This window comes from Callithrix jacchus, chromosome 18, assembly GCF_049354715.1.
Source record: "Callithrix jacchus isolate 240 chromosome 18, calJac240_pri, whole genome shotgun sequence".
Lineage (NCBI taxonomy): Eukaryota > Metazoa > Chordata > Mammalia > Primates > Cebidae > Callithrix > Callithrix jacchus.
In genome coordinates this window covers 4784705-4796031 of record NC_133519.1, presented here as the reverse complement: position 1 = coordinate 4796031, position 11327 = coordinate 4784705, and positions in this window count along the sequence as shown.

The following is an 11327-nucleotide window of genomic DNA, read 5'->3' as shown; positions in this document are numbered from 1 at the left end:
GTTCAAGACCAGCCTGATCAAAATAGTGAGTTCCTATTTCTACTTATTTTTTTATTTAAATTAACTGGGTGTGGTGGTACATGCCTATATTCATAGCTCCTAAAGAGAATAAAGCAGGTGAATCATTTAAGCTTATTAAACTGTGGCTGTAGTTAGCACTAATGACACCACTGCATTCCTGAGTGACAGAGTGAGAGACCCTTCTGTGAAAAAAATAAAAAAAAAGATACTCTATCTTGGAGAAAATAAAGTTAAACAAAGTCTATTTCCTCATTTTTATAATAATGTCTAATTGGTAGAGATACTTAAAATTAATAACATAACTTTTCTACAGATGTTTACATTGTACCTGATTTATATTAAAATTACATGCAACCTAAATAATAAAATAATGCACACGTTTTATTATTATATTGATAACTTCGTGGTCATTATCAATTTTATTATATGCTATGAATGAAATTCCAAGACCTATGATGGCTTACTGACAACATACAGTAGTTATGAGACTCACAGGTGAGAAATGAGGGGGGTGGTTGATTTAGTGGTAATGGCTGAAAACCTTGAAAATAGAGATCACCATTGTAGGAAAAAACTTTCAACCTGGATTATTACATAAAAACAAAGTGTGAAATGCAGAAATGCCAAAAAAATCAATTATAATAGGTATGAAATAATAACTGAATAAACATATATATTTTGACAACAGTTAGAATGTTTGTTAACATTTTTATGATCTCGAGACACTTAATTCTCAGGTCCTGGAGCAAAAAATATATAGACTGAAAGTGTCACTGAAGAAACAGCAGACAGAAAACACTTGAGGGGTTTGGTTACAAGCCATGGGCTACAAATTTGGGGTTAGTTCTAAAATTTTGCCAAGCAATGTGTGTGTGTATGTCTTAATCTCTAGAATGAAGAGTATAATTGAGCAAAATAAAAATATAACACTTATTTTTTAAAGCTTGTGAGTTTTTGCACTATCATGTCTCTGTGCATCACTCTAACATGAAGACAAGCTGTGTCCTCTGTATCTCAGGTACATCTATCAGGATCAGTTTAGGTCGGTTCCTCCCTTCTGACTTTACTTCTGAATGCATGACATGAAGAACTTCTTATCATAAGTAATTTTAAGATGAATTAAAATATTCTAACGTTCAAGGACATAGAGGTTTACTATTGGTTATGCCTTTGACATTTTCATGGCATTGTGGGCCACTGACAATCTCTATCATTATTTTGGGTTTTTAACCTACCCTAATTTCATCCTATCTTTCATTTTTAAAGAAACAGAGACACAAAGAACACTGTTTCTACTAAATGTAGAAATAGGTAACTTACTACTTTCAACAGCTAACTTGACATTTACTGGTTATATTTGTGAATATATGTTTTAAATAGATTACAAACTTGGCTGGGCCTAGTAGCTAACTCCTGTAACCCCAGCACTTTTGGAGGCCGAAGCAAGCAGATCAGTTGATGTCAGGACTTCCAGATGAGCCTGGTCTACATGGTGAAACCCTGTCTCTACTATAATTACAAAAGCATTAGCTGAGCATGGAGTTGGAGGTTGTAGTGGGCCAACACCATGTCACTGCACTCCAGCCTGGGACACAAAGTGAGACAGATTTTGTCCGCCCCCCAAAAAAAATAAAAAAATAAAATTATATACTTAACATTCAGAACTGATAGGATATGAAACGAGAAAACCCTTTTTGAAAAGGAAATACCATATCCTTAATATTTTTGTAAATCATTGCTCTTATCAGTAAACAATCTCACCTAAACAAATATGAAACCAATTTTATAAGTTCAGTTTGTTTATAAAACACAGCAATAAAATTGTATTTAGACAGTATTTAAAATTGTGATGAGTATTTAATGCAGTATTTAAAATTATGATGAGTACCTATTCAGGTAAGATTTTATTAACTCTGCAAAGATTTAATAAATACCAAACATTTTTATATAGTTATGTGGTAATCAGAAAAAGCTGATGTATTAAAAAATTTAATAAAACAGTGAAACAAAAGAATCTTTATGGTTTCTGATAACTTATAAAATATTGCAAACATCTATTAACACAATTTTAAGCAATTCTAAAATATTATACTCATTCTCCAAACTAAAAAGAACAAAGAACACTAACTAAAGAATGTCTCAATTGGCTTATATTTGTTTTAAAATACAAAATTTTACATAAATAAGGTGTAATGTAGCCAATTCATTAAATCTCAACTCAAATAAAACACCATGAAAATATAAAGGTCTTTCCACAAATCTATAAATTTACTTCCTCATGAGTACATTTGCATTTTACCTTGAAAAATGTTCTGCTGTTAGCTGTGATTCAGTAATAATTAGACTGTGCTTATGAGAAGCAATTCTCCTAACATCTCACTGAGAAAATGCTTCATCATGCCATCACCCCCTTGAGTCTTAGGCTCTTACTGTTTATGCAGATAAATAATAGACAGTCACCCAGATGAGTCTCTGAGTGGAATCTTTGTATGTAGGTTGATGCCCACAATATGTTATAAGGAAGTGATACCGAGAGCTCATCTCCCTTTATTTAGGCCAATAATTGTCATGTCACCTGCAAAAGTAGGATAGCCTAGAGATTAAGATTATTAGAAAGAAGACATTAAGGAGAAAACTAAACTAAGGCTTAACTCCTGATAAACAGCAGGTGAGAAACAGATGGGCTTTAAACTTTGTCATATATAATCACATTTTCATGGTAACTTTGCCCACGCTGGTTGTCTGGTCTAAGTTGTGTCAACAAAACAGAAGTCAAACAATATTTTTACTTATAAATAAACAGAACATAATATTGGGTTTCTTGATGTAAACGCCCTGGTTCCAGAATGTCCTATGATATTCATGCATGTTCCTCAATAGTCTTATAATTTCTCAATGGTGTCAGAGTAAGAGCTAGACTATAAGCTTCTCTGTTGTGATAAGGAAAATGTCCCCTTTTTTGCATCTACTTAGAAGTGCTTTTCAACACACACACACACACAAATACAGAGCCCTGAACCAAGGCAGGGAAAGAAAAATTTAAGTTTTCACTTGTAACATATTAGGCATGGTACATTTATTAAAGGCAGAAGGAACACCTCCACTGCAAGAAGCATTGATGTTTAGGGTGTGCACTTTCTTTCTTCATAGCTCTTACTTTGATGTAAATTTCCAGGCACCTGTGTTTGTGTGCTCTGTCACCTGATCTTTCAGCATCATCTACTATTTTCAGCCATAGGGGTGTTTAATTGTACAAACTAAGCATCAGAACACTCACTTTTTGGCAATTGTCAAGCTATTTCCTTTGTAACATTTATCAGCTACACCTGTAATATAACTAACTTTAACTGTAACCTTAACCCACATTGTGGCAACATTTAGAACTGGATGCTAAAATGGTAGCTTTTCTTTTCATAAACCAATGGATCTTGACAGAGGGCATCAGCTTAGCCTGTTTAGATTCAGCAAGGTGTGTTCTCATGTGTCATATCTCATCTGCTAATAAACAAATCTTTCAATTGGCCTCAGTCAGAACTATCTTTACTTATACACTTTCAATGTCTGCAAATACAATTCTGCTAGCTCTATCAAACCCACTTTAATCTATGATCAGTTTCCATCCCTACTATCTCATTGCTCAACTTAGGTAGTTTCTTAGGTCTTGATTTGCTGATGTGAAACTTCATTTCTTCCATTTAAACATTTTTGAACCAGTGCTAAGATATAAAACCCATCAGCAAAGAATTCTATTCACAGAAGTTATTTAAGTAATAAAGATATTTCAGATGTATTTTTTAAAAATGAAGATAACCTGTTGCTAATTTATCTATCTTCCAGGTTTGTAGATGGCCACCTTCCACTGTTGTCTCACAGGAAAGAGACAGAGACAGAAAAAGAGAGTGTATTTTCTTCCTCTTGTTAAAAGACCACAGTTCCATGTTAGTATCATCCAACACTTTTGAACTTACTGAACCTTAATTCCCTCCTAAAAACCTTATCTCCAGATACAATCATATTGGCAGTTAGGTTTTACCATGATAATTTTGAGAGCGACCCATTCAGTTCATAGAAGGAGAAAAAAAGCCATATAAAGGCTACCTTTTTATATCTAACTGAATTTTAGTAAAAATACTGAGCAGTTACAAATAAGTTAAGATGTATATATTATAAGCCCTGGAGAGAACACTGAGATAATGAAAAAGAGACGTTTATTTTATACACAACAAAGAATATTTACAAAAATAGCTTTGAAAATCTCATTAAACAAATATAAACAATCATGAGAAACAAAAAGGATTAAAAATAATGATTTCTGAGTTACCATATTATGATATCAAAATGTACAGTTTTCAAACCAGCAAAACACAAGGCAGGCAAAAACTATCACTCATTAACAAGATAACAAATTAACAGGAACATTCCTAGAGGTATTCTAGGAATGGGTATGGAAAGACAAAAAAGTCCTTAGGCTGGGTGACATGACTCACGCCTGTAATCTGAACACTTTGGGAGGCCGAGGCAGGTGGATCATCTGAGGTTGGCAGTTTGAGACCAGCCTGACCAAAATGAACCCTGTCTTTACTAAAAATACAAAATTAGTCAGGCGTGGTGTTGCATGCCTGCAATCCTAGTTACTCAGGAGACTGAGGCAGGAGAATCGCTTGAACCTGAGAAGCAGAAGTTGGGGTGAGCCAAGATCACACCATTGTACTACAGCCTAGGAAACAAGAGTGACATTCTGTCTTAAAAAAAGAAAGTCTTGAGGTCAACTGACTTAAATATGCTGACAGAGTAAACCATAAAAAAGACAAAAAAAAAAAAAAAAAGGAAAACAATGTCTTATCAAATAGAAAGTATCAATAGAGGCAATTATAAAATAAATAAAAAATCTAAAGTCAAACATAAAAATCACTGAAAGAAAAAAATTTACCAGAAAGGTTCTACAGCAGATAAGAGTAGAAAGAAAGAAAAAAAAAGTATTAGCAAGGTTTAAGTCTATTCAATTTTAATTATTTAGCCTGAGTAGGAGAGATGAAAGAGAATTACAAAAATTAGAAACACCTAAGACACTAATGAGAAATAACTAAATTGCCATCACAAGCATCATGGACACTCTAGAAAGAAGAGGGAGAGAAAAGGGTCAGAAAAAATATTTGAAGGAATAATGGCTGAAAAATTTCTAACCATTTGGCTAAAAGAAAAAGACAACAAAGAAGTCTATTTTCAGCAAAATGTTTTTCAAAAACAAATGAGACACCAAAATATTTCTATTTTTAAAAAATTTATACAGAGTTTATCACTAATAGATCTGCTCTGCAATACATGATAAAGGCTATCTTTTTTTGCTGAAATAAAAGGAAACACTAGAAAATAACCTAAGGCCATATTAACTGAACAAATAAAAGGAAAAGGAAATATATGAAAAAACATAAGTGCCACTAATTTCTATCCCATAACTTATTTCATCTTTAAAAATTTTTATTTTCTTTTTCGAGATGGAGCCTTGCTCAGTCTGGAGCAAGACAGGCTGGAGTGCAGTGGCATGATCTCAGCTCATTGCAAGGAAAAATACATGGAAAAACATAAGTGCCACTATTAAAATATTTCTATCCCATAACTTATTTCATTGTTAAAGATTATTTTCTTTTCTTTTTCGAGATGGAGTCTTTCTCTGTCTGGAGCAAGACAGGCTGGAGTGCAGTGGTGTGATCTCAGCTCACTGCAACCTCTGACTGCTAGCTTCAATTGATTCTTCTGCTTCAGCCTCCCAAATAGCTAAGACTACAAGTGCATGCCACCACACCCAGCTAATTTTTTGTATTTTTGGTAAAGACAAGGTTTCACCACGTTAGCCAGGATGGTCTCGATCTCCTGATCTCATGATCCACCTGCCTCAGCCTCCCAAAGTGCTGGTCACCACACCCAGCTTAAAATTCTTTTTATATATGATTCGAAAGATTAATGCATAAAAGTAATTATAAATCTGTTAATTTCATGCAGTGCATAATTATATAAGCTGAAAACATATAGTTGGAGAAACAAATCTATATGGAATCAACTGTTTTAATAAAACCAACTTTCAAGTGGTATTAATTTATTACACATGGTCATACATTCATGAGATTTCTTACAATCATTACTTACTAGAACAACAAAGTCAAAAAGGAATTTAGAAGGAAATAAAAACTGTAGACTAGAAAAATATCAATAGAATAAAAATGTAATAAATAGACTAAATTTGAAAAAGATATACAACAGAAAAAGAAGCAGCAAAATGTAGATTTCTATTTTTGGAAATACTTTAAATAGAGATAAATTAAACTGGATGATTACAGTACCAACATTGACAGAGTGGTTTAAAAAACATAAACATAATCCACCTTTATGTTATCTATAAGAGACTCTCATTAGTTTTCTCTTTAGTTTGTAAGTAAAAGAATGACTAAGGATACTTTATATAAATAGTAACCAAAAGAGCTGGGGTGACTATACTTCAGCAAAATAAACTTAAGACAAAAGTGTGACAAAGGAAGGCACTGTATATTGAAGAAACATAAACCAATCCATAAGATATAACTGTAAATATATATGCCTAACAAAAATCCCAATATATGAAACGAAAAAAGACAGTTAATGACAGAAGTAGAAAGTTATACAATCAGATTTGTTGACCTAAATATACTACCTAGACCTGGCAGCCATATACAAGAACCCTACTTCACATTTCTAGAAAAAGAAATTAATTTGGTTTTCAGATTCTGTTAACTGGTTTCCAGAAATTAATTTAGCAATCTTAGTCTATGAAATGCCTATTTTTAAAAAGATTTCTGCATATTACACTCAATTCAATGTTTCTAATATATTTATCATTAAAAAGCCATAAAAGTATGACTTTAAACTATTTCCACTTTCATCAATAGACAATCATTAATCTATTGCCTGTCTCTATTGATTTGCATTTTATGGTTTTTTTTTCTTTTGAGACAGAGGTTTGCTCTTCTTGCCCAGGCTGGAGTGCAATGGCTCCATCTTGGCTCATTGCAACCTCTGCCTCCTGGGATTAAGCAATTCTCCTGCCTCAGCCTCCTGAGTAGCTAAGATCACAGGCATGTGCCACTACACCCAGCTAACTTTTTGTATTTTTAGTAGAGACAGGGTTTCTCCATGTTGGGCAGACTTGTCTTGTACTCCTGACCTCAGGTGATCCACTCACCTCAGCTTCTCAAAGTGCTGATATTACAGGCTGAGCCACCACACCCAGTCAATGGATATTCTTTTAAAACTGCATTGTTGGCTGGGATAAGTGGTTCACCCTTGTAATCCCAGTACTTTGGGAGGTCAAGGTGCATGGATCACCTTTAAGTCAGGAGTTTGAGACAAGCATGGCTAATCTGGTGAAACCCCATCTCTAACAAAACTACAACAATTAGCATAGCATGGTGGTGGGTGCCTGTAATCCCAGCTACTCGGGAGGCTGAGACAAAAGAATCACTTGAACCTGGGAGGTGGAAGTTGCGGTGAGCCAAGATCATGCCACTACACTCCAGCCTGGGCAACAAAAGCAAAACTCTGTCTAAAATCAACAACAAACCTGCATTCTTGTGGAATAATTAACATTTTGTATCTATGCAATGGTACAGTCTGTCATGTTTCAATCTTGTTTCTTTCACTTACCATAATGTATTCGAGATAGATTATTCTTTTTCTTATATATTAGAAAATGTATTTAGGAGTGAAAAAAAAGAAATCTACATTGCGTCATACTTTTGCCTTTTTTCTTTATAAATGAAAAGTCAACTATTAGCAAAAATACTTATTAAACAATAATACAGTTGGCTGCACATGACTGTTATCCAAGCACTTTGGAAAGCTGAGGTGGGAGGATTACTTGAGGCCAAGAGTTTGAGATCAGCCTGGCCAACATAGTGCAATGCCATTTCCACTAAAAATATAAAAACTAGCTGGCATGGTAGTGTGCGCCTATAATTCCAGCTTCTCAGTAGGCCAACACACGAAAATCTACCTAACCCAGATGGCAGAGATTGCAATCACCTAGATCATACTAATGAACTCCAGCCTGGGTGAGAATGCGAAACTGTCTCAAAAAAAAAAAAAAAAAAAGAAAAGAAAAAGATATAGTTAAAAGAAATAACATCTAGGATTTGGCAACACAATAGAATAACTAGTTAACAATAATTCATTGTATATTTCAAAATAGCTAAAAGAGATTTGGAATGTTCCCAACACAAAGCAGTTGTAAATGTTCTGAAACCCAGCCATAAAATATTTTTAAAATAAATGTTTCAGCTGATGAACATCCCAGTTACTAAGCTTTATTACACATTGTATGCTTGTATCAAAATATTACATGTACCCTGCATATAAGTACAATTTTTATGTATCCATAAAATTAAAAATAAACAAAAAAAATTACTATTAAATGAGATAAACTTTTAATTTTTGAAAAGATCAAAAACTTTGAAAAGCATGTCAAAAGTTAGTTAATGTTAAATCAATTGTAAGACTGAACTAGATACTCTAGCAAAAATGTGGTTAGAGTCCACTTTTGCTTTGTATAATTCTTCATTTTAATTCCTGTTTCAGGGCACAGAAAAATACCACCTGCTTTTCAGGAGAATCAGTTTCAATGTTGTATGCTAACACGTTATCTTCTCTTTCTGGGTCTCACTTTCATCTTTGGTCATCATCAAGGAGTATGATTAGCTAATGGCTGCCTGCTCTAAGAGATTATGCAGTGCCCTTGATCGCTTGAGCTCTAGTGAAAGATGTGAGTTTGTCATCCCCGAAAGCCAACACCAGACCCATCCAGAATGACCATAATGCTGCAGTTTTTAAAAGCCAAGCCTCAAGATTTTTATCCACAAATATTCACAATTGTTTTCAGGTACATGGTAGCCTCATGGGAGGTACAGGTAGCCTCTTAGGAAAACAGATCACCCTGGTCACTGACAATAAGCCAGATTTAATCAGCACTGATATGGGGACCCCCACACCTTTAAAAGTCAAACAGCTTGGGGAAGGTGGCCATCTAATTCTAATTCTTCTGATTCTAGGCACAGCTGACCATAGCCACCACAGCCCCAGGAGAAGACTTCTGGGAGTTTAGGATTCATACGTGTTTACTAACCATGTGTGTTTAGCTCAACAAGACACATCTACACAACCACATTAGGTATTTGCAAAAACAGGCCCATCTTTCTTTTTCATAGAGATGGCAACTTGCCTAGGTAGCAGTTCACAGACTATCCACCATCCCTGGAAGATGAACTTCTCTTTATGAATTATAATCTAGCTGACAATATCCAGAGCTCTCAAAACATATAGCTATCTTCTTTGCAGTCCATTTCCATGCTAAATTTAATCCCCCTGGCCTGCAATGTTGATGGTTGGCTGGTTTTATCCACCATTTGTGCAGGGTTAGAAGCAGCATCTGTATGATGCTTGATGCCCAGGTGCCACATCTTGTTCTCTACACATGGCAACATGAAGCCAATTTTAATCAACACCAGCGTGTTGTTCACCCACATGCTGCTTATACAATAACCCAATGACTGGTTCTCTATAAATTTGTGGGCTTCAAGTTTTTTAATGTTATCATGTTTCAGCTATTTTTGTTTTCACCTCAGCTATATACCTTCCCTTCCATGGTGATGAGTGAGCAGAGAGAAGCATATGAACAAAACCAGTCTGAACCCAGATCCCCAACAGGCATCCACTAAGATCATGTAGGATCCTACAAAATCTGATGGAGATTGTAATGTCTTCTTTAAGTGCATCTTTTTGACCAGTTAAGTTTTAGTTGGTTGCCCTCCAAATCAAAAGCTGTTATTTGTGCTTAGACCCTTCAAGTTTGTTGTGCTCCATGGTGTGCTCAGTCCCATGATGACCAGAAAAGTGCCTATAGCCTACCTGGCTACCTGGTCTTATGCAAAGGCTGCCTCAAGCTTTAGGTCTTTCTTCTACAGCTCCAGGCATTCTTCCTCATGCAGCATCTGTTGCCACAGCTGCTGCCCTTGGGCTTTGTTTGCATGGTCCCCAAGCTTCTTGGTTTCCAGGCTGGCGATGCTATTGCCAAAGCTCAGCTCTCAGGGGATTCCATGAGCTCCAGCAACATTGGCCTGGAATCCAAGCATAACGACCGAGCATGCAGAGATGCCCACCACACCTTCAATGAAGTGAGATGGCCTTGGGTTTATACTCTGTGCCTCTGCTGGTCATGCCACAATGACAGCCTCTGTGGGGTCCCAGACACTGACCCTTGGTTGCCTTCTTCACTGTGGCAGCTGATATTGTAACAGCATCTGCTCCTACTGAGCTGAATGTGTTGTGCATTTTAAATTTTTGATTGCTGAATAGTATTCTATTGTATACGTATATTTTTCTTATTAGCTGTTTGTGTTGTTTCCACTTTGGGTTACTATAAATACTGTTGTTATGAGCATTGACATGAGTCTGTGTTTACATGGGTTCTCAATTATTTGAGTAGAACTGCTGGATCATAATTCTATATATGACAGTCTGAAAAGCTACCAAATTGTTTTTCAAAGTGGGTACATTAGTTCACATTTTTATGGGCAATGTACAGGGAGTCTGTATTCTGCCCCTGCTTGCTCTCACTTACTGTTGTCTATTGTTTGATAACAGCCATTCTAGTGGGTGTGAAGTTCTATGGCACTGTAATGCTAAGAATAACCATGACTAACAATACTGTCCATATTTTAATTTTACATCTTCCTTGAAGATACTCAGTTTGCCTTTTCAATAGCTTGTCTTTTGTTAATGAACAGTAAGAGAAGTTTGTGTCTAGACAGAAGCCCATTATCAATCAGATGCATCATGTGTATATATTTTATTGCTTTGGGTGGCTTCTGTTTTTATTTGAACAGATAAATAAGCAAAGGGATAACAGCCAGTCTCTACAGAAAAAGCTCTGAATACAAAAGTCCCAAACTGCCAAGTCTTAAGTTATAGCTGTCTGAACTGTTGCCCCAGCTTCCAAATTAGAATTAAACTGAGAAACCAAGCATACAGACTTACCAGAAAAATAGAATATTCAGCTTCTGGTGAGCCTTTCTACATCTTCCCCATGTCAACAGCCTAAAATAGGGACACATCTAAAATCTTACATTTTTTTTTTTTACTATAAAACTCACTCATTCTTCTTCTGATTTTTGAGTAGCCACCAAACATGTGATGGTGCTAATTCCCCTGCTAGAGCAAAGTTGGAATACATAGTCATTTATTTTCTCCATTTTGTTGGTCTTCATTTATTTTCACTGCTATTT